At 41.8% G+C, this 23,697-nt stretch overlaps 1 protein-coding gene across 8 annotated transcripts in view; it reads right to left on the reverse strand.

The window, feature by feature from the left end:
* The window catches only part of FKBP5 (FKBP prolyl isomerase 5), a 156,865-nt gene that overhangs the window by 97,592 nt on the left and 35,576 nt on the right, over window positions 1-23,697 (reverse strand). For 2 of the 8 annotated variants that reach the window (XM_055390283.2, XM_031012026.2), the window contains exon 1: window positions 18,177-18,288. The exons of 2 other annotated variants lie outside the window; for them this stretch is intronic. The gene's annotated coding sequence lies outside the window, so the exon portion shown is untranslated. Of the gene's footprint in view, window positions 1-13,756; window positions 13,866-17,466; window positions 17,599-18,176; window positions 18,324-23,697 lie in introns of those variants that run through there. 4 more of the 8 variants (XM_055390280.1, XM_031012024.3, XM_055390284.2 and 1 more) reach the window with 4 other exon arrangements.

Raw genomic sequence — 23,697 nt, forward strand, 5'->3', positions numbered from 1 at the left:
CGGAGGTTGCAGTGAGAAAAGATCGTGCCACTGCACTCCAGCCTGGGCAACAAAGCAAGACTCCATCTCAAAAAAAAAAAAAAAGAAAGAAAAGAAAAGAAAAGAAAAACTCATATACTGCTATCTGTGTCATTAGCTGCAGAGTAGACAACAGGTATAAAAATATTGAAATAGTCTAGGAATCTAAGAAAAAGGGAAAAAACTCAGTCACATATTTAAAAAATATAAATGCACACATACACATGAAAATATCTCATATATGGTAATACCAAAGTTTGTTAAATGGAGGTAAAAGCAAGGTATTAATGAAATTAATAAGCCAGGTGCAGTGGCTCATGCCTGTAATCCCAGCACTTTCTGAGGCCAAAGTGAGACGATCCCTTGAACCCAGGAGTTTGAGACCAGCCTGGGCAAAATGGTAAAACCAAACCCTGTCTCCACAAAAAATAGAAAAGTTATTTGGGCATGGTGGTGCACACCTGTAGTCCCACCTACTTGGGTGGCTGAGGTGGAAGGATTGCTTGAGCCAGGGAGGTAGAGGTTGCAGTGAGCTGAGATCGCACCACTGCACTCCAGCCTGGGTAAGAGAGTGCAATCCTGTCTCAAAAAAATAAATAAATAAATAAATAAATAAACAAAAACAGGTTAAAAGAAACTACAATCCAAACTGACAAATCTAGCCAAAATCTTAAAAAATATATCATGAATTACAGAAAATCTAGAATATAGTCATATTAAAAATCGAAAAGTGAAATGAACACATTTTATAAAAGAAAAGACAGCCTATAAAGCGCCTAACATTATATTAAAAGGTCCCCACTTTTAGGAGACACAAATAAAATGAAAATAAAGGGAAGGAATAAGGTAGCCAAATAGTATCTATAAAATGAAAGTGAAAAAGTCAATTATCCCTTTCTCTCTCAAGGTATCAGAATTGCAGGGTAAATACCTAAAGAAGTTAAATTACAAAAAACTTCATATTCTAAGAATGAAGTTAACAGCAAAATTTATTACTATGTAAATTTAAAAGGCTAGCAACCACCCATAAATACAGTTTTGACATATTTTTTCAAACAGCAATAAAATAATTCAACATAAGAAAACATTTAAAAAATAGGAACAGAAGTTCCAACACAATATATGAAGGGGCTAAGAGAAACCTATACACACAAACTCAGCCCTCAAAAGAACCCTAAAATCTAATTTAGAAGAATTTTTTTTTTTTTTTTTTTTGAGACGGAGTCTCACTCTGTCGCCCAGGCTGGAGTGCAGTGGCGTGATCTCGGCTCACTGCAAGCTCCGCCTCCCGGGTTCACGCCATTTTCCTGCCTCAGCCTCCCCAGCAGCTGGGACTACAGGCTTCCGCCACCACGCCCAGCTAATTTTTTGTATTTTTAGTAGAGACTGGGTTTCACTGTGTTAGCCAGGATGGTCTCGATCTCCTGACCTCATGATCCGCCCACCTCGGCCTCCCAAAGTGCTGGGATTACAGGCGTGAGCGACCGTGACCGGCCACTATCTTCTCTCTCAATAGCATAATTAGAAGATAAAATTTGTTATAAAGGGTAATCATCCAAATACAAAACAAGTTACAGATCAGAAAAGGGGGGAAAAAATCCCCTTTTACCTTCAGAAAAATGAAGACAAGAAAAAGAAACCAAACCATGAGAAATATAAATGATCTGATACAAAGTATTGAGGACATGGAAAAAAGTTTTGTATAGGCATTTGTGAATTATACAATTCAACTTCAGTGTTTAAAAATAATAAAGAAAAATTAATATTTCAGTAAAAATCAATCTAGTCCAGAAGCTTGCTTTTTTTTTTTTTTAAAAGAAATACTGTGGCAGATTGCAGAGGTCTACGACATCTTTATGCAACCCAGGCCACTTTTTACTTCTCTAATCATGGGAAAGAATACACAACATGAAAAGCTTACCATCTGCAAAATGATTTCTTGATTATGCTTATGGCGACTAAAAAGTATTTGTGGCTGGAGGCGGTGGCTCACGCCTGTAATCCCAGCACTTTGGGAGGCTGAGGCGGGCGGATCACAAGGTCAGGAGATTGAGACCATTCTGGCTAACACGGTGAAAACCTGTCTCTACTAAAAAAAAAAAAAATACAAAAAATTAGCTGGCGTAGTGGCAGGCGCCTGTAGCCCAAGCTAGTCGAGGGGCTGAAGCAGAAGAATGGCGTGAACCTGAGAGGCGGAGCTTGCAGTGAGCCGAGATCGCGCCACTGCACTCCAGCCTGGGCAACAGAGAGAGACTCCGTCTCAAAAAAAAAAAAAAGTACTTGTACATTATGAAAATGTTCAAAATGCAGAGAGGGCAAATGTATTTAAACATACGTTTCCAGGGAAGAAAAGGAAGTGATGTGATAGTGAATTGGTGATTGGGAATTAACATTATATAAGAGAAAAAATTACCAGCCCTGTAAAAAGGGAAGAGAATATTTATTGAGCAACTGGTATGGCCAGACGCTAAGCTTAGGGCTTTATACCTTCTATCACATTACATCTAGGTAGAAAAACAATGTAGAAGAAAATGCTTGAATACATAACATACCATCATGTGTTGTGTGTGGCATATATTAAAATCTAAGAGATTGGCTGGGTGCAGTGGCTCCTGCCTGTAATCCCAGCACTTTGGGAGGCCAGGGCAGGCAGATCACTTGAGGCCAGGAGTTTGAGACCAGCCTAGGCAATAGAGTGAGACCCCATCTCTACAGAAAATTTAAAAATTAGCCAGGTGCAGTGGTGTGCACCTTTAGTCCCAACTACTTGGGAGGCTGAGGTGGGAAGAACGCTTGAGCCTGGGAAGGAGCTTTGATCGTGCCACTGCACTCCAGCCTGGGCAACAGAGCAAGACCCTGTCTCAAAAGAAAAAAAAGAAGAAAACAGAAACAAAAAGTCCACTCTTTTGAGAATACTATTTATGTTTATAATACTATTACATTTATAATTTACAACTCTAAAAATGAAAGCAAGAAACCCTCTTCTCAAAGCAGATTTTGGAGACTTGGTTTTAAGTATTAAGAATAGTGAGGCTCATCTTAGAAATACAATCATGGGCTTATTAATAAGGTTGAATTATTATCATATAGTTCCTGGTAATAAAACTATTTTTTGTCTTGGTGCTTAATAGTAATAACAGAAAATTTATTTATTGTACTACTATAATTCCCACCCAGATACCTGAGAATCACACTGAGATGATAGTATAAAACAGCCTTCATCTAGTCCTGAAAGGGGCAGCCCTGCTCATTCGGTAGCTGTGGATCTTGAGCATATGCCTCTACTTCCTCTGAACCTCAATTTTCTCATCTGTAAAACAAGATGGCTGGACTAGAGGATGGTTCCCTTCCTTCTTCCCTTTCTCCCTCTCTCTGGTCCTTTCCACCTTATGGCTTGATGATTTAGGATCTAGACTGGGGTTTTGAGGACAGAGAGGAAACACTAGCAGAAACCCACTAAACTTTGGAGAAAAGGAGTGAGGATTACGTAAACAACTAGAATACAGAGAAAAAGAGAAAGCCAAAAACATTTACAAAAATAAATGAGCAAATAAAGAAGCATAATGGCCCAGTTTAGAAGATTATGAGCTTTACTATCAAAATTAGCTTGAATAGAAGTTTCAGTTATTTTGAAATCAAGGAAGGTAGAAATGCTGGAGATACAGACTTAGAAATTATCTGTAACACATAAGAGTTGACAAATAACCCAAGAGTCTTTCCAAGTTCCCTCAGTACATATGGAAAAGATGTCACACTTCTTGGCTTACTTATTCATAACTGTGCCCCGACATATTCATCCACTATTTTCCAACAAGCTACCCCTCTGGCCAATTTGGCTTCATCATTTCAAACAAACCTAGAGTATCTCCCCTTCATTATCACTCAATGTTCTATCTGAAATGCATTCTCCCTTCTCTCAACTTATTAATAATAATTTATCAAGCTCTAACAATGTTTGCAGAACCATTCTAAGTGTTTTACATGTATTAACTCATTTAATTCTCTCAACAATCCTAGGCGAGAGATCACGTCACTTGCTTAAGATGACACAGTAGCAGAACTAGGATTCAAACACAAGCAGTCTGGCTCCAAGGAGACTGTCAACTTGCTAATTAGTCCTTCAAAGCTGAGATCAAGTTCTGTCACCTTCCTGAAGTTCTCATTTGCTTAGCCTCTTGAGCCCTTAAGTAAACCACTCCTTTGCCACTTACCATTGGATCTAGGTTGTTAATTATCTTTTGTGCATAAGTTCTGTCTTTTCTGAGAGCAGGATCATGTCCTGTTCATTTTGTTAACCCTACTTAGAACCTAGCAGAACTTAATAAATATCTGGAACACAGCAGTACTTATTAATGAAACTACAATAGTATTTAATATTTAGTGAAGACATACTAGGCGCTGAGCTAAGTGCTTTACATGTATTGTCTCATTTAATCCTCACAACAACCTTGAGGTAAGTGCTCATTTTGTCCCTCTCGCATGTTATAGTTGAGGAAACTGAGACTTACAGAAAATAAGTATCTTATCCTATACCACAAAGTGGTAGTGATAAGATTCACTGAAGTCTTACACGAGTCTATACCATACTCTAGGCTGGGTGTGGTGGCTCACGCCTGTAATCCCGGATTCTACGGATTCTACAGATACAGCATTTTGGGAGGCCGAAGCGGGTGGATCACAAAGTCAGGAGTTCGAGACCAGCCTGACCAACATGATGAAACCCGGTCTCTACTAAAAATGCAAACATTAGCTGGGCGTGGTGGCACATGCCTGTAATCCCAGCTACTCAGGAGGCTGAGGCAAGAGAATCGCTTGAACCTGGGAGACAGAGGTTGCAGTGAGCCGAGATCACGCCACTGCGCTCCAGCCTGGGTGACAGAGAAACACTCCGTCTCAAAAAAACAAGTCTATACCATACTCTTAATCCCCAGCCTACCACAAAACACCTTGAGGGAAGAAAGCATCAATCCTAACAATTTAATTCAACTTGCACTTAGCAGCAGCAATACTTCAGCATTACTGAATGCTGTGGATTCAGAATTAGAAGTTCAGCTCTGCCTTCAAGAAACTCTCACAGTCCATTATGACTTCAGGATCAAACTTTTATCAGTGCAAAAGTCATCATCATCGAAACTTAGGATTTTAACTTATATTTTAGGGGCAAAATCAAAACAATCCTTGGAATTCTCTTCTACACCATTCCTTCTACCCTCAGGCTTGCCCACCCCCTCTAACCCTAGGACTCATCTCTCCAGTTGCTGTATAACAGAGTAGAAGGGTCCTATTAATCCTAACAACTATTGGGACATCTGAATTTAAATCAGTAATAGCTTAGACTCAAGGGCCTATTTGATAAATTCCACAGTCATAATGAAATATGGGTAATGAAGGACAGCTGGACAAAAGCAGCAGCAGGAAGAGAAAAGAGGGATTTGACGTCATAGTGTAAAGCAAATAGAAAAAGAAAAGCAGGAGAGTGGATACAAATATTAATAGAAGGTGAAAGTAAGGGTCCAGGATAAATTCAGTGGAGAAACATAAATAAATCTAAATCCACTTTACAAACGCTGACACCTTTAATTATTTCTTCTCCTAACCGCTATTGGAAACAGAAAAATATGTATGAGAAACAGCCCCTGAAAAATCATTAACTAGGAACAGCATATAAATTAGTTTTTTTTCCTGAGAAACCACTCATCTTAGAATTTCAGAACTGCAGAGGGACCTTAAGATACTACCTAAAATCCAACCCACTCATTTTATAAATAAAGGCTCGGAATGGTTAAGTAATTTTAACACGCCCAAGATCATACAGCAACTTAGTGGCAACACTCCTGAATCTCATTCCAGTGTCTAGTCCTACCATACCAGGCTTCCTAGGAATGGTTTATTTTTCTCTTTTTTCCACCCTTAATAATCATTAAATTATTTTCTGCATAAGCATTTCCAAATCCCTATATTATCTGTAGTTCCATCAGAGAAAATAATCAGATGTTCTCAATTATCTAGGGCAATATAGTATTTCATTCTCTTATCCCCAAAGTCAGTAATTACTTAAACTGGGTCTTGGTTCGTACCAGGAGGAAATTTTAACATTTCCCAAAAGGGCAGAAATAAGAAAGAAATCTCCATAAACTGACCAAAAACAAGTAAAAACTACCACCCATTTGGAAAGGAATCAGGCCCAAGACCCCTGGAAGCTAGAAAACTGCTAGTGGGAAGAACAAAGGAGATCACTTATAATCTCATTTCTATTTTATCTCCTCCCAACTAAGCTCAAGCTCTTAGCTTTCTGACAAACCAATTCCAGAAGCCTGCAAAGAGAAGGCAGAGTAATGAAATAGAGTGTCACGTCATTTTCAGAGAAGGTGGATTTTTGTTTTGTTTTGTTGTGTTGTTTTGTTTTAAGACGTGGTCTCCCTCTGTCGCCCAGGCTGGAGTGCAGTGGCGCAATCTCGGCTCACTGCGAGCTCCGCCTCCCAGGTTCACTCCATTCTCCTGCCTCAGCCTCCCAAGTAGCTAGGACTACAGGCGCCCACCACCACACCCGGCTAATTTTTTGTATTTTTAGTAGAGATGGGGTTTCACCGTGTTAGCCAGAGTGGTCTCGATCTCCTGACCTCGTGATCCGCCCGCCTCGGCCTCCCAAAGTGCTGGGATTACAGGCATGAGCCACCACGCCCGGCCCAGCAAAGGTGGATTTTTAAAGGGAACCATCTTGGTCAGGAAATATGAGACATGGGATAAGAAGAGAGTCTTCAAATAAACCCAAAGAAAAGACCTGTACTTTCTCCCATAAAAACACTAGAAAGTCCTGAAAATGTGTTATATATACTCAGTTCAGCATTTCCCCTACTACAAAGCACTTGCAGGTATTCCGGGCTGGGGAGAATTCATCCTGGGCCACAATCTGTGGTCTAAGAAAGTCTGCTGCTCAAACTCCTTGAAAAATCATGGGCACTGCCAGCCACCACTATTCACCAGGTTATTTGAGCTGAGTGATTTGGCAATCTTCCATATCACCTTGGTTTAAATATAATTATTACCTAGGTCTTAAAAATGATGTGTCTGCCTAAAGGCTGACTGAAGCCTTTTTTTTTTTAATTTAATTTTTAAAAACAGAGGCTCTCTTTGTCATCCAGACTGGAGTGCAGTGGCATGATCATGGCTCATTGCAGCCTCAACCTCCTGGGTTCAAGTGACCCTCCCACCTCAGCCTCTTGAGTAGCTGGGACTACAGGCACGCGCCCCAACACTTAGGCCTTCTCTGGAAGGGAAGAAAATGTCCTATTTTACATTGAGGGCATATCTTAATTTTGATATGTATGAAGTTCATTATAGACTCGGGATAACATCCTGCTTTACCACATTAACCAAATTAGGAAAAGTGTAGTGAAAATCAAAAGGACAAAAAGATAAAGAGACATAAAGTTAGAAACAAAAGAATTTAGTGACTCACTGAGTTTAAGAAGGAAAAGTCAAAATGACCAATAAGAATAGTGGAGTCATTAACAGCTGAAGAGGGAAGTCAGGAAGAGAAGTGTTTTGGCAGGAGGGAGTGGGGAGGGGTCATGTTGGTATACAGCTGCTACAGAGATGGTATTTAAATACATTTCATTTCAAGACATAGACGAATATTTAGACCTCAAGTTTAAACAGTGATGTAGGTTTGGGGCCTAAAAAAGAGGTGGCAGTTAAAGCACTGCAATGATGAAGGTTTTAGAGAAAGAAAAGGCAAAAGAAGAACATTTAGACAATTCCAGTATCTTAGGAATTGCATTCCTAAGATATTACACTAACCAAACTTTCCAGATGAACAGTACCTTATTCTACAGATACGGAGTACTTAAACTAATTTATTCTAATGAAAAGCATAAAAATTAATCCTTCTTTTTCTTTTCCAGGCTATGAATTGACAAAAAGAAGCTAAAGACAAAAACAGTTTCATAATTACCATTTGTCCAAAGTAAATCTCTGAGCTAAAACACAATGTTTTTTATGTTTCTCTACTTATAACAAAATTTCGGGAAAAAACTCAGAAAAAAAATTGGTACACCAATACTACCACTGTTTTATGATCTCTGTGAGAATTTAACAGTTTAAAAAAGCACATGGCTGGACACAGTGGCTCATGCCTGTAATCCTAACACTCTGGGAGGCCAAGGCAAGAAGACAGCTTGAGCCCAGGATTTTAAGACCAGCCTGAGCAACATAGTGAGACTGTGGCTCTACAAAAAAACTTAAAAATTAGCTGGTCATGGTGATGCATACCTGTAATCCCAGCTACTGTGGAGGCTGAGGTGGGAGGACTGTTTGTACTTAGGAGGTCAAGGCTGCAGCGTGCTGTGATTTCACCACTGCATTTCAACCTGAGCAACAAGTAGGACCCTGTCTCAAAAAAATATATGAAATACAAATAACCAAAATGTCAGTAATTAATGAATCTGGGGAATGGGTACATGGAGGTTCATTAAAGAATCTGGAGAGGAGGTATATGGAACTTCATTAGACAATTCTCTACGATTCTGTGTATGTATGCAACTTTCATAATAAAAAGTCTAAAAAGGTCTACTTACAGGTATACTTTTTAAGTCCTATCTTCAGTTAAGGCTGACCATTCTAAACAAAATTCTGGCAGATACTTTTCAAATAAGGTTTTCTTCATTCTCGACTGATCAATTAAACACCATAGTGAAATGGACCATAAAAGGGTAAAAGGCCTATTCTGTCATTTCAGAGAAATATGAACATGTTTATTACATGGAAGAAGTTAGTCCTTTTATCCATGTTGATTGATATCAGACATCTGTCATTCTTCAAAGAATTACGTTTTTGTTGAAAAATATATAGGTTAAATGAGTAAAGAAAACATGGCATACACACACAATGGAATACTACTCAGCCATAAAAAAGGAATGAAATAATGTCTTTTACAACAACTTTGATAAAGCTGGATACATTATTCTAAGTGAACTAACTCAGGAATGGAAAACCATATACTACATGTTCTCACCTATAAGTGGGAGATAAACTACGAGTACACAAAGGCATACAGAGTGATATAATGGATTCTAGAGACTCAGAAGAGGGCAGGGGAAAGGAATAAAAAACTACATATTGGGTAAAATGTGTATTACTCAGGTAACAGATGCACTAAAATCTCAGAATTCACCATGATATAATTCATCCATGTAACCAAAAACCACTTGTACTCCAAAGCTATTGAAATAAAAATATATTAAATTTAAAAACTTATAAATAAAAATATATAGGTCATATAACTTTATTATTTTCATGAGTAAAGGCAAAATAAATGTTTATCTTGAATAACAATGATTAATTTGTTGAAGCATCTGGTTAGCCCTCCAGTTACTTCAAACATCTTCTACTCGACTATATGACCAAATAAAACAACTTTCTGATGTAGATGGGAAAAAAAAAAAAAAGATTTAAAAAAATGAACCAGGCCAGGCACAGTGGCTTATACCTGCAGTCCTAACACTTTGGGAGGCCAAGGTGGGAGGATCACTTGAGGCCAGGAGTTCAAGACCAGCCTGAGCAACACAGCAAGACTCTGTCTCTACAATTTTTCTTTAATTAGCCAGACATGGTGGTGCATGCCTATAGTCCCAGCTACTCAGGAAACTGAGGCAGGAGAATCATTTGAGCCCAGGAGTTCCAGGCTGCAGTGAGCTATGATCGCACTACTGCACTCCAGACTGGGCAACAGAATTAGACCCTGTTTCAAAAGAAAAAACAAAAAGAACCAATATCCATTAATTATGCCTAATACTAAATTGTAATGAACACATACTAAAAATTACATAAAATAAGTAGTAGAATTGGAAAGTTGAATTTTTTTAGCCATTATTGTTTAAGCTATGATTTAAATTGATTTAATCTAAATCAAATCACACTATTGAGGCTGTGGGAACATTAAATCTAGTAGACAGTGACAGATTTACCACTTACCAATGATCAAGAATAGTTTAGTTTACAAACACCAATGTCTTTCCTGCCTATGAAAAATAGCACCACCCAAAAACAACAACCAGATTTGTATGCCTCCTCTTCTTTGGCTAAGTTCTAGGATAGTAAAAACTGTTCATGTCTTTGCAACAGCTAGCACATTGTAGGTATACAACTCTTTTAACAGAAACAGTCACAACTTCCAATTCCCAGAAAGCTATTGCTAGGTTTCAGTCACATTCCCTAGGTGACATGTGTAGGATAACAAAATAAAGCAGGTTTTCCTTGTAGGCAGTTCTACCTTGAATCGTTTTGAGGATCCTGTTTCTTCTAACAGAAACATGTCATGAGTCTTTAGTGAAAAGCAGTATAAATACATATACATGAAGACAAAAGACAGTCAACGATTCTTTTTCTCATCATTATTAAACCACTGGTTAATTCCTAACTGAGGTATTTCATGTTTTTTAGATAACAAGATCATCCTCATTTTCAACACTTTTTTTAGCTTTCTTTCCTTTATTAAAGTAAAATTTACATATTATAAAATCTTAAGTTTGAATCAATATGTTTGAGTAAATGTATATAACAACTGGCAAAACTGGATAAAGGTATACGGAAGCTCTTTGTACTAGTCTTGCAACTTTTCTGTAAGTTAAAAATTACGTGAAAACGAAGTTACCCAAAAAGTATATAATTGAATTACCATCACCCAAGTCAAGCTACAGAATATTTCCATCATGCCAGAAAGTTTCCTTGTGCTCCCTTCCAGTCAACCACAACCCCTACCCAGAGGCAACCACTGTCCTGATTTCTATCACCATACCTTAGTTTTGCCTGTTCTTGTATTTTTCATAAATGGCATCATAAACACTTACACATACTCATCTGTGCCTGGCTTCTCTTGCTATGAACAGTATTTCTGAGATTCATCTATGTTGCTATGTGAATCAGTAGTTTATTCCTACTGTGAAAAAAGCTGCTATGACCCAGTCTTTTTGTGGGCATATATACTTATTCCTCTTGGTACAATAAGATTTCACTGAAAAAAAGTTTTGCATATAAATATGCCTGGGAAATAAGGCAGTATAGATAGATACTGCTATACACACATAAAACATATAGCAACTATATATACCATTATATATAATGTAAAAAAGATATTTGATATTTATACATATGTGTAATATATGTGTAATACACACACATACATAAGCTTGAATAATTATGATCACGCCACTGCACTCCAGTCTGGGCGACAGAGTGAGACTCTGTCTCAAAAAAAAGAATTTATAAAGTTCATAGTGAAAGTAAATCTAAGATGGGAAAGATGAGCATCTCAATTTTTCTAAGTTTATGTCTTAACCTAACAATAACTCAAAAGAGAAACAAGTATCTCTCCATGTAAATTACCCTGTTAGGTTTCAATGAAACACCTTTTCTCTTGTAACAAACATCTTCTCCAAGCTAGAATTTCAAAACAGTGTTACCATCCACTAGGTAATAATTTTTATGCTAGCAACAAAACCCAAAATATGTGTTCAGATTACAAGACTGTTTTATTGTCTTGCTTTTTTAAAAAAGTTAAACATGGAAAAACTTAATTAATTAATATCTAACATGGGTAAAGAACATTCCATGCTCATTCAGAATATATTCTGATGCAGACTCAATCTCTAAGATGTTTTCTCCATTCCAAAAAGTAACCTATCGCAGCATTATGTCCATGACTGGGACATCTTGACTTTCAAATTCACTGTGCAATTTTCAGCTAACAATGGAGGAGGTTCTTTAGTTTCCAGAGATAGGAACACTGAGAAACAAGTACAAATCTAACTTTTGAAAAGATCAATCTGAAATTTGCAACCCTGCTTTTGATAATGAAATGACCATTTTCTGGGGACTCCTCATTTATAACATCTTTAAATTGCCAAGATTAAAACAGAATGCTACAAATGATTCTAGAAATTTACCACTGCCCACTTAGGATTTGCAACTACAAAAGGGAAAAAACAACCCTCTTCCAGTCTGATTTTTCTTCATCTCTTATTCTTCTTTCCAAAAAATGAACAATTTCAAAAGGATACAATTCAAATGTACTACATTTTTAAGCCAGGCATGGTGGCTTGGGCCTGGGATCCCAGCACTTTGGGAGGCTGAGACAAGAGGATTGCTTGAGCCCGGGAGTTTGTGTCGAGGCTGCAGTTAGCCACCACACTTCAGCCTGGGTGACAGAGCAAGAAACAATCTCTTTAAAAAAAAAAAAAAAGAAAAAAAGTATATATATATATATATATCCCATTTCTTTTTTAAAAAAAGGTTAAAAACATACATCAGTCAATCTCTTTAAAATGTATGTATGTATGTGTGTGTGTGTATATATATGTCTCTTCCAATCTTTTTCTTAAAAAAAGTATAGAAATATATATCCCAAGCTCTTTCTTTAAAAAAAAAGTGTGTGTGTATATATATATACGTATATATACACACATATATATACGTATATGTATATATATGTGTGTGTGTATATGGGGGTGTGTGTGTATATATATATGTATATATATATATTTGAGACTGGGTCTTGCTCTGACCCCCAGGCTGGAGTATGGTGGCTCACTGCAGCACTGAACTCCTGGGCTCAAGTGATTCTCTTGCTTCACCCTTCCAAAGTGCTGGGATCACAGATACAAGCTACCACACCTGGAGAACTTTATATTTTTTGTAGAAATGGGGTCTTACTATGTTGCCCAGGCTGGTCTCTAACTCCTGGGCTCAAGCAACCCTCCTGCCTTGGCTTCCCAAAGTGTTGAGGTGTTGAGATTACAGGTGTGAGACATCATGCCTGGCATATATATACACTTTTTTTTTTTTATTGAGATGGAGTTTCACCGTGTTGCCCAGGCTGGAGTGTAGTGGCGCAATCTCAGCTCATTCCAACCTCCACCTCCCAGGTTCAAGTAATTTGCTTGCCTCAGCCTCTTGAGTAGTTGGGACTAAGGGCATGCACTGCCATGACTGGCTAATTTTTTTTTTTTTTTTTTTTTTTTTTTTTGTAGTAGAGATGGGGTTTTGCCATGTTGGCCAGGCTGGTCTCCAACTCCTGACCTCCCGGCCTGGCCTATATTTTTAATCTTATAAAACATTATCAGAATTTGGACATTTCTAGGCTGGGCATGGTGGCTCACACCTGTAATCCCAGCACTTTGGGAGGTCGAGGCAGGCGGATCACCTAAGATCAGGAGTTTAAGACCAGCCTGGCCCTGGCCAACATGGCAAAACCTCGCCTCTACCAAAAATACAAAAATTAGCTGGGCGTGGTGGTGTGTACCTGTAATCCCAGCTACTCAGGAGGCTGAGGCAGGAAGAATCGCTTGAACCAATGGAGGTTGCAGTGAGCGGAGATTGTACCGCTGCACTCCAGCCTGAGCAACAGAGCAAGACCCTGTCTCAAAAAATAATAATAATAAAATAAAGAATTTGGACATTCCTTAGCTTTCACAGATGTGTGACTGTTTACTTAAAAACCCATTATTTCACTTTGAAAATACATCATTTTCATTTTTCCAGTAATTGTAACTTTTTTTTTTTTAAGGCAGGGTCTCACTCTGTTGTCCAGGCTGGAGTACAATGGCTTAATCACCGCTCACTGCAGCCTCAACCTCCCAGGCTCAAGTGATCCTCCCACCTCAGCCTCCCAAGTAGCTGGGACTACAGGTGTACTCCACCACACCTGGCTAACTTTTGTACTTTTGTAGAGAGGAGGTCTCACCATGTTTCCCAGGCTGGTCTCAAATTCCTGGGCTCAAGCAATCCACCCGCCTTGGCCTCCCAAAGTGCTGGCATTACAGGCGTGAGCCACTGCACCTCGCCACCTTTTTCTAAGAAGAAAAACAGCCTTGATTAAGCCTTGATTTTGATAACAAAAATGACAGCAACTCCAAACAACTACAATCACAATTTTTAATATCTTTTGACTGATTGTTTTAGAGAACTAAAATAAAATTTTATTCTTATTTTTTAAATGTTTTGATTCCAGACCAAGGGTAAAAAACAAATACAACAAATATATAGACCCCACACTCCCTCTGGTGGACCTTCACTTTCATTAACCAAATGTTTTCCAAGAGGCTATAAGCAGGCCTGGCGCTGTGGCTCGCACTTATAATCCCAGCACTTTGGGAGGCCAAAGCAGGAGGATCACTTGAGCTCAGGAGTTGGACACCAGCCTGGGCAACATAGTGAGACCTTATCTCTACTAAAAATTAAAAGTTTTAAAAATTAGCCAGGTGTGGTGGTGTGTGCCTGTAACCCCAGCTACTTGGGAGGCTGAAGTGGGAGGATCACTTGAGACCAGGAGGTTGGGCAGGAGGATCTCTTAAGCCTGGGAAGTCTGCAGTGAGCCATGATGATACCGCAGCACTCCAGCCTGGGCAATAAAGCAAGACCCCGACTCAAAAAAAAAAAGACTAGAAGTAAATACTAAATTAAGCATAAAATGTAGGTTCTCAAACTACTATAAGAAGTACAAATTATTTTGAGTAGTGGAATTTTAGTGTTCTAAATATTGTTAAAATATCCTTATTAATCTGTTAGTAACCTGCTAGTACATATGGCCCCACTGTAAATTATTTTAGCCAGTCTCATTTGGCAGTACTGTCTTTTACATAGTAAATAAACATCTCATTTGCAAATTAAATTACACTTAAGTGGTTATTGTTTTAAATCAATAGTTATGTGACATACATACCACCACCACCCAGTCGCTACTGAATGTAGATTTAATTTTCTTTCTACTTTTGGGGATATGATGTCAGAATTTTAAAATGCACTAAAATGTACTGCAGAAAAATTTAGAAATATAAAATACTTAAAAAACAAAATCTACTAATCAGCTAAGTTGTAAAGTTCAAATAGTTTCAGAATTATAAAATGCAGATATTTGTTAAACATGAATTACAAAATTTAGTGTGCCAATATGTATAATATAGATTATTCTTTAGGAATTATGAAAACTTATTTTAATTAATGGTCTTTAGAGGAATTCTTCATGCCAGGTACAGCAAGCATATTACTGTTAAATAAAGCAATACTAGGCTAGGCGCGATGGCTCACGCCTGTAATACCAGCACTTTGGGAGGCTGAGGCGGGTGGATCACCTGAGGTCAGGAGTTCGAGACCAGCCTGGCCAACACGGCAAAACCCCGTCTCTACTAAAAATACAAAAATTAGCCGGACATGGTGGCACAGGCCTGTAGTGCCAGCTACTCAGGAGGCTGAGGCAGGAGAATCGCTTGAACCCGGGAGGCAGAGGTTGCAATGAGCCGAGACTGCGCCCTTGCACTCCAGCCTGAGCAACAAGAGCAAAACGCCATCTCAAAAAAAAAAAAAAAAAAAGCAAAACTAATGTCTATAATAGTGCCATTTGATCTAGCCTCAAAATTAGTTGTTTTAATGTAAGTCCTTGTTTTCTGTAGCTTCATTTATTTAAAAATACTTACTATCACCTCCAAACTCAAAAGGAGTTATAACTGAGGGTAAATGGCTTTAAAAACACTCCCAATGTTTATTGTGTGGATTTGAGAATTCAACTTATGCTTAATTTTTGAAACTGAAATTGTAGTTGATAATTTTATGATATCATCTATTACAAGTTAAAGTAGACAAAAATCAGTAATTAAAATATCTAAAAACTACATTTTAAAATGGGCTTTTAATTAAACCTAAAGTTAATAAAACTAACTTTTATAGTTAAAATACTAAAATACACTTATATGTAAATAAATTTATGAAATGCAACTTTATTGTATGTGGTATATATACATACATCATCACAGAATAAGGACAATAAACAACTAATTATTAATAGTATTTTATATATTTAAGTACACTAAAGAGCAATTATATAAATGATAAAAAATAATGGAAGCTACAGTCTTATCCAGTTCCTTACAACTATTTATATAGAATAAGCCCTCCGAACGTGAGGATGAATCATTGTTCAACCTATCCACACTAAGCATCAAAAAGCCAACTTAGCTTTTAACAGCAGTAACTTCTTCTACAGGTATACAAACAGGATGTTCTTTCTTCTCCAGACTAATTCATCCTAAGCAGAGAAGCCTTTAGGAAACTAAACTGAACCCAAAATATGCATTATTTTCCAAGAATAAACAGAAAACTAAAGATTTAGTAAGTTGCCTAATGCAATATTTTAAGTTTTTCATTTGAACTGATTAAAAATATGTTTTAAAAAAGAAATTCACCCAAAATTCCCAGAACTAAAAGAATTAAAGACTCAGAAACATACGAAGACCTCATAGCTTGTTATGGAGAAATAAAACAATAAAGACCACTACGTTTTTTTTAATCTAAAATAGTCACAATTATTGGTTCAAGAGTTGATGGTTCAATGGCGAACTCTTATCAGCTATTAGCTAACTGTAATTACCTAGGCAAATAAGTAAAATGACCGTTCAATGAATAATAAACTAGCATAATTAAATCAAGATTAACAACTTTGTTCTTAACTTAAACTTAATCTCTGAAGTATAAATCTTACCTAATACAGATATCAACCAAGACACATTAGAAGAAAAAAACTGGGTAACTAAATAAAGTGTTTCTCACAAATAATATTAATAACCCTCGTTTTAAAAATGTCATTTGTATAGAATCTCTAAATTGGTCAGGGCCATAATTGCAGACTGTCAGGCAGAGGTCAGCTGGGGGAGAGACAAACAGAAAATGGTGAAGTGAAAGTATGACAACAAAAATTTCCCACCAGAATAAGAATTTTTTTCAAGTCGATTCTTGGCTTTTGATTCAAACACCAAGAGAAGCAGCTCCCTTTAGAGAATTACTTTACAATTCTCTAAAGTAAAAACCCTTATGGAGGAGGTGGATAGAATCCCAGACTATTAAAAATACTTAACCAAAATATGCTTTAACTTTTCCCTTGTCCACAATCTAACAAAATGGGAAGACAATGAAAATAAACACTCCTGTCTACACTCAGAGAGGCAAAGAAAGCTCCCATTCAGTACTAAGCCTTATTCCACTGGAAAACATACTCCTGAAAAGTAAATCCAAAACCACGAGCTCAAACTGCTTCATGCAGAATTTACTGAACGGCGGCCAAACGCTGAACACACTGTCCTGAACCACACTGAAGGGTATCTACAATTCTGCATCTCCGCTTACAACTTGAAACTTACTACGCTTTCGCCACCACTGCAGAACCCGATTTTAGAGACTACGATGGTCCTGCCGGTTCGTTAATCGAAGAAAGCCACTCTGCACCCTGACGCTCGTAGTGTCTTTTTGGTAATACTGGTTTTTGACTCTTATACTGTGACCGGTGCACCTTTTTGGACGACCAATAAGGCGGAAGGCGTTTTCACGTCCCAGAACAGAAGAGCATAAGGAGCCCTGGCACAGCGTTCAGCCGCTTCGGTATGGCCTGGGAGTGACGCGGATCACCTGTTAGACGGCGCTGCGCGGACTCCTCCACAAGCGGCCGACAGCGGCGATGCGGTTCCCCAACGCTTGTCCCGAGGCGGCAGGTGAAGGCGGAGACCGCCCGTCCACACCCGGAGCGCGGCCACCCCGCCACCATCCCCTTCACAGCCCCGCCAGGTGGGCGAATCCGCCCCGCGCCCGCGGCGTCCCGGCGCTCAGCTCGCCCTGGGGTCCGGTTGTCCCGGCGCCCGGACCCGAAAGCGAAGTTTGGCTCCCGCCCGCAGAGGTGCCGGCTGAGGGTCCGGCCGCCTGTCCGGGGGGAGCCGGGGGCCAGAGACAGGAGGCGGAGCGGGACCTGTCATCCCGGGCGGGAAACAAAAGCCCAGTGAGGACGGGCGGGCGCGACCCGCCTCGCCTCTGCCGGGAGAAGCCGGCGGGGGCGGAGAGCGGCGCCCGCGGCCACTAGTCTCCGCGCCTCCCGCGGGGAGCACCGGCCCCGCGGCCCCTGGGGCGCGGCGAGGGGCGCCGCAGTGGGGCCGAGGCCTCCCGCGCGCTCCCCTCGAGGCTTCCGGACCCCGCTCCCCCGCGACACGCGGCTCCTGGGCTGCGAAGCCGCGTGGGGGTGGGAGCTGAGGCAGCGACTGCGGCCGCGGCGGGACCTGGAAGGAGGGCGTTCGGCTCCCGGGGCGCCGCGGCCGGCCGCCCCATCTCCGCGGCCATGGCGCCGGTACCTGTCGCCGCGGGGGCTCGCCGACTCCGTCACTCTCCGCCTTGCCTGTGCTCCGCTAACCCTTCAGCCCGCCCAGCAGGCCGCCCGCGCGCCGGACACCGCCGCCCGAGACTGGCAGCGCCCGCGAGCCGGCCCGAATCCCCGGGGCAGCGCCCGGCGCCGTCCCGCCCCAGCCGGCCGCAGGACCCGCCTTCCATAGGGCCCCGGGGCTGTCAGTCCGCCCCCAAAAGGCGCGCGGGCTGTCGATCCGCCTGTCCGGATTGGTGGCCGCGCGCCGTCCATGCAAATGAGGCCCCGCCCCCATCATTTGCTCCTCCACCTCCCCACGCCAGCCCACGTGTCTGGCCCTTGCCCTTTGTGGGGGCCATAGAGAAGGGATGGTGGAAACTGACACCCCCTCACATCTCTTACCTCCTGAGAAATTAATGCCTAAGCAAGCTAGTTGACTTCCCATCTGTATCGTCTCTCTGAAGGCACTGCCCCTCCTATCTGTCCACAGGGCCTACCTAGAGGCTGGAGAGGGGCAGGCCAGGCTGTTTGTTAGGTCAGCTGGCCAGGTTAGCCCTAGGAAACAACCCCATTAAGTCTAAGATGCCCAGTCGGGACTGGGGAAATCCCATCTCGAGAACCAGTTTAGCAGATATCACCTCCCTCTGGACACCCAGTGACTGTAAAGACCATACTTTCTCTTGGCTTGCTACCTTTCAAGCAGGAGATCCCAGGAGATTAAAACAGGAAGAGGCCTTACGGCTGAGTTCGGCCGGGTGGGGTGGCTCACGCCTGTAATCCCAGCACTTTGGAAGGCCGAGGTGGGCGGACCACGAGGTCAAGAGATCGAGACCATCCTAGCCAACATGGTGAAACCCCGTCTCTACTAAAAATACAAAAATTAGCTGGGCTTGGTGGCGCGCGCCGTCCCAGCTACTCGGGAGGCTGAGGTAGGAGAATCGCTTGAACCTGGGAGGCAGAGGTTGGAGTGAATCGAGATCACGCCACTGCACTCCAGCCTGGTGACAGAGCAAGACTCCATCTCAAAACAAAAACAAAAACAAAACGGCTGAGTTCTTCCGCCAACTCCGAAAGGTAGACTGCCAACCAGATGGCTACCTCTTAGTTACTCCCATAGAGATGCAGGAGCTGCACCTGGGCCTTAGGGAATCTCTAATCAACTCTCTCATTTTTAAGGAAACAGAAACCTGATGTCCCATAGCTAGTTACACGTGGGACCTAATAGTTACCTATGGAAACCTAATATCCCATAGCCAGATTAGAACTCATGTCTCCTGGCTCCAAACCTGCTCTCTTTGCACTATACTGCATTCAAACATTTATGAAGAGCCTCGTCCAGAAATCGCCATGCTGCCTTCAAGAGATGATGTCTGGGCGCCGGGCGTGGTGGCTTACGCCTGTAATCCCAGCACTTTGGGAGGCCGAGATGGGCGGATCACCTGAGGTCGGGAGTTCGAGACGAGCCTGACCAACATGGAGAAACCCCGTCTCTACTAAAAATAATTTTAAAAAATTAGCCGGGCATGGTGGCGCATGCCTGTAATCCCAGCTATTCAGGAGGCTGAGGCAGGAGAATCGCTTGAACAGAGGTTGCAGTGGGCTGAGATCGCACCATTGCACTCCAGCCTGGGCAACAAGAGCGAGACTCCATTCTAAAAAAAAAAAAAGGGTGATGATGTCTGCAGAAAAGACAAATAAAGCCAAGACTGAAACCGCCTCGAGGGTAGGGGTTCTGTCTCAGTCATTTGTCTATCCTCAGTGCCTAGAAGCTTCCCTGTTTACCAGTTGCCGAGGGGAGTCACTGAAACAATGTATTTGTTCATTAACGCAGAAAGACAAAGCTGATCAAAATTCCTCTGCATACTAATACCAATTGATTAAGCATCTACTATGCTTAATAATAGCACATATTAGGCAGGGCACAGTGGTTCACACCTGTAATCCTAGCACTTTGGGAGACAGAGGTGGGCGGATCACCTGAGGTCGGGAGTTCGACACCAGCCTGACCAACATGGAGAAACCCCATCTCTACTAAAAATACGAAATTAGCCAGGCATGGTGACGCATGCCTGTAATCCCAGCTACTCGGGAGGCTGAGGCAGAAGAATCGCTTGAACCCGGGAGGCGGAGGTTGCAGTGAGCCGAGATGGCACCATTGCACTCCAGCCTGGGCAACAAGAGCAAAACTCCATCTCAAAAAAAAAATAATAAATAAAATAAAATAAAATAAAAATAACAGCACATATTAAGCTCTATGCTATCAGGGTATATATGTCCCAACCCTCAAGGGCTTCATTAGGAGGCAGTGACATACACGTAACATGTCAGTTCTCCTCTTCATATTACAGGGGTTGTGACAGATGTCTGCATAGGGCACAGTGGAAGGCGCCAAGGAAAGAGGAATCAGCTCTTCCTACGAGAGGCAGGGAAGGCGTCATTGAAGAGGTCACCTGACAGTAGAGCTGAATCTTAGAAGATGAAGTAGGTGTTTGCCAGACAGAGGGGTGTGGACAAGGAGGAAAGGGACTCCCAGGCAGGAGGGGACAGCGTGAGCAAAAAGCATGCAGACCTGGAAAAGCCTAATAATTGAGGGAACAGTGAGGAGCAGTGTGGGCAAATCTGCAGAGGGCTGTGTGGACGTGTCACATGTCTGGGACCAGGCTCTTCCAGGAGGAAGACAGAAAGGCAGGGGAGGCTGCCAGGCTGTGTTGTAATACACCGCAGCAACAACAACAGGCCCTGTAGATACAGCTACACGGTTCTTTTTTTTTCTAGGCCAGAGTCTGTGGAGAACAGTCAGTTCCACAGTTCCGATGGCAGCCTTGCTAGCCCCACCCACTCTCCCAGAAAACCACTCTGATCACTGCACTTGCCTTCCTTGGCATTTGGAAACACATGTGCTTGCATTTTCCCTAAACATTGCTGCCCTTCAGAATTCAAAGATGACATGGGCTATGGCTGCAGATACCTGGATGTGGGATGAGCAGCCCTTTCCTAAGGCACAGTACGGTTCTTTGCAGGGTCTGTACCTAAGACCAGCTCCATGGGTTTGTGACCTGTGTAGTACACAGGGCCGTGTACTTAGAAGAGCCCTGTGCTGGGTCTAATGCTCTGCTGCCGCCGTCTTGAAATTCTTAGTACTTTCTCAACAAAGGGCCCTGCACTCTCATTTTTCACTCGGCCCTGCAAATTATATGGCCAGTCCTGCCTGTCACTGGTAGTGACCCTGGGCATGCTTGTGGAACTGCTCAAACCACATCTCATTTTAAAAGCACTTCGCATTCACTAGACTCATTCACATGCATTTTATCATTTGATTCTCTTTTTCTGTCTTCCTTTTTCTTTTAGAGACAAGGGCTCACTCTATTGCCCAGGCTGGCCTGGAACCCCTGGGCTCAAGAGACCCTCCCACCTTGGCCTCCTAAACTGTCAAGATTACAGGTGTGAGCCACCTTGCCCAAACTTATCATTTGATTCTCACAATGGCGTAGGCCAGTGTTACTCTTTATTTTCATTTATTACTTGAAAAAATTGAAGTTTGGCAACTTTCTCCAGGTGGCACAGCTAGGAAGTAGCAGAGCTTGTACTTGAACTCAGCCCAGGCAAGCCCTGTTCCAACTACTACCGAGCTACCTTCATCTTGGTTTCAGAATCCTTTTAAAGGCAGCTTTGTACATTAAGGTTTTTGAGAGTCAGAGTATGCCGGGCATGGTGGTTCATGCCTATAATCCCAGCACTTTGGGAGGCTGAGGTGGGCGGATCACCTGAGGTCAGGAGTTCGAGACCAGCCTGGCCAACATGGTGAAACCCCGTCCCTACTAAAAATACAAAAATTAGCTGGGCGTGCGCCTGTAGTCCCTGCTACTTGGGAGGCTGAGGCATGAGAATTGCCTGAACCCAGGCGGTGGAAGTTGCAGTGAGCCAAGATTGCGCCACTGCACTCCAGCCTGGGTGACAGAGTGAGACTCTGTCTCAAAAAAAAAAAAAAAAAAAAAGAAGAGAATACACGGTAGAGTGGATATCTGTCATTTCACGGCTGCCTATCACCTTTGAATAGTTTTTCCTCAGTTTTGAACAATTCTCAGACATTATATGTTCAAATACGATTTCTGTCCTTTTTCTTCTTTCTTTCTGGGGCTCCAGTTGAAACACATTCGACCTTCTTACTTCATCCCTTTATTCTGTATTTTCTGTCTTTTATCCTTCTATGCTTTGTCCTAATAAGTTTCTTCTATTTTCAGCTCACTCAGTCTCTTTTCAGCTAAAAAAAAAAAAAAAAAAAAAAAATCTCATCTTAAACCCAACCATTGAGCTCCATTTGGTTATTCTATTCTTTTTCTTTTCTCTTTTTTTTTTTTTTTTTTTTTTTTGAGATGGAGCCTGGCTCTGTTGCCCAGGCTGGAGTGCAGCGGCGCGATCTCAGCTCACTGCAAGCTCCGCCTTCCAGGTTCACACCATTCTCCTGCTTCAGCCTCCCAAGTAGCTGAGACTACAGGTGCCGGCCACCACGCCCAGCTAATTTTTTTGTATTTTTAGTAGAGACGGGGTTTCACCATCTTAGCCAGGATGATCTCAATCGCCTGACCTCCTGATCCGCCCGCCTCAGCCTCCCAAAGTGCTGGGATTACAGGTGTGAGCCACTGCGCCCGGCCAGTTATTCTACTCTTTAAGTCTAGAATTTCTATTTGGCCCTCCCTCCCTTCTTTCTTTCTTTCTTTTCTTTCTTTTTTTGAGACAGAGTCTTGCTCTGTCGCCCAGGCTGGAGTGCAGTGGCACAATCTCAGCTCACTGCAACCTCCGCTTCCCAGGTTCAAGCAATTCCCCTGCCTCAACCTCCCAAGTAGCTGGGATTACAAGGCACATGCCACCACGCCCAGCTAATTTTTTTATTTTTAGTAGGGACAGGGTTTCGCCATGTTGGCCAGGCTGGTCTTGAACTCCTGACCTCAGGTGATCTGCCCGCCTCGGCCTCCCAAAGTGCTGGGATTACAGGTGTGAGCCACTGTGCCTGGCCTCTATTTGGTTCTTTTTCAAATCTGCTATGCCACTTCATGTATTTCCCAGTGCCCTGCTATAATTTTCAGGCTTGTCTTTTCCATCCTTAAACATAGTATTGTTGTTTTATGGTCTATAACTGATAATTCTAATCTGGAGTTCCTGTGAATCTGCTTCCATTGTCAAATATTGTTTTTGCTTTTTACTTAAAAAAAAAAATAGTGACAGAGTCTTTCTATGTTGCCCAGGCTGGTCTCGAACTCCAGGGCCCAAAGGATCCTACTGCCTTGGCCTCCCAGAGTACTGGGATTACAGGTGTGAGCCACTGCACCCAACCAGTTTCTATTTTTGATTTCATTTTCAAGACAGGGTCTCACTCTGTCACCTAGGCTGGAGTGCGGTGGCGTGATCATGGCTCACTGCAGCCTTGACCACCTAGGCTCAAGCGATTTTCCCACTTCAGCCCCCCAAGTAACTGGGACTACAGGTGTGTGCCAACATGTCTGGTTAATTTTTTT

The sequence above is a fragment of the Gorilla gorilla genome, chromosome 5 (genome assembly GCF_029281585.2).
Source record: "Gorilla gorilla gorilla isolate KB3781 chromosome 5, NHGRI_mGorGor1-v2.1_pri, whole genome shotgun sequence".
NCBI lineage: Eukaryota > Metazoa > Chordata > Mammalia > Primates > Hominidae > Gorilla > Gorilla gorilla.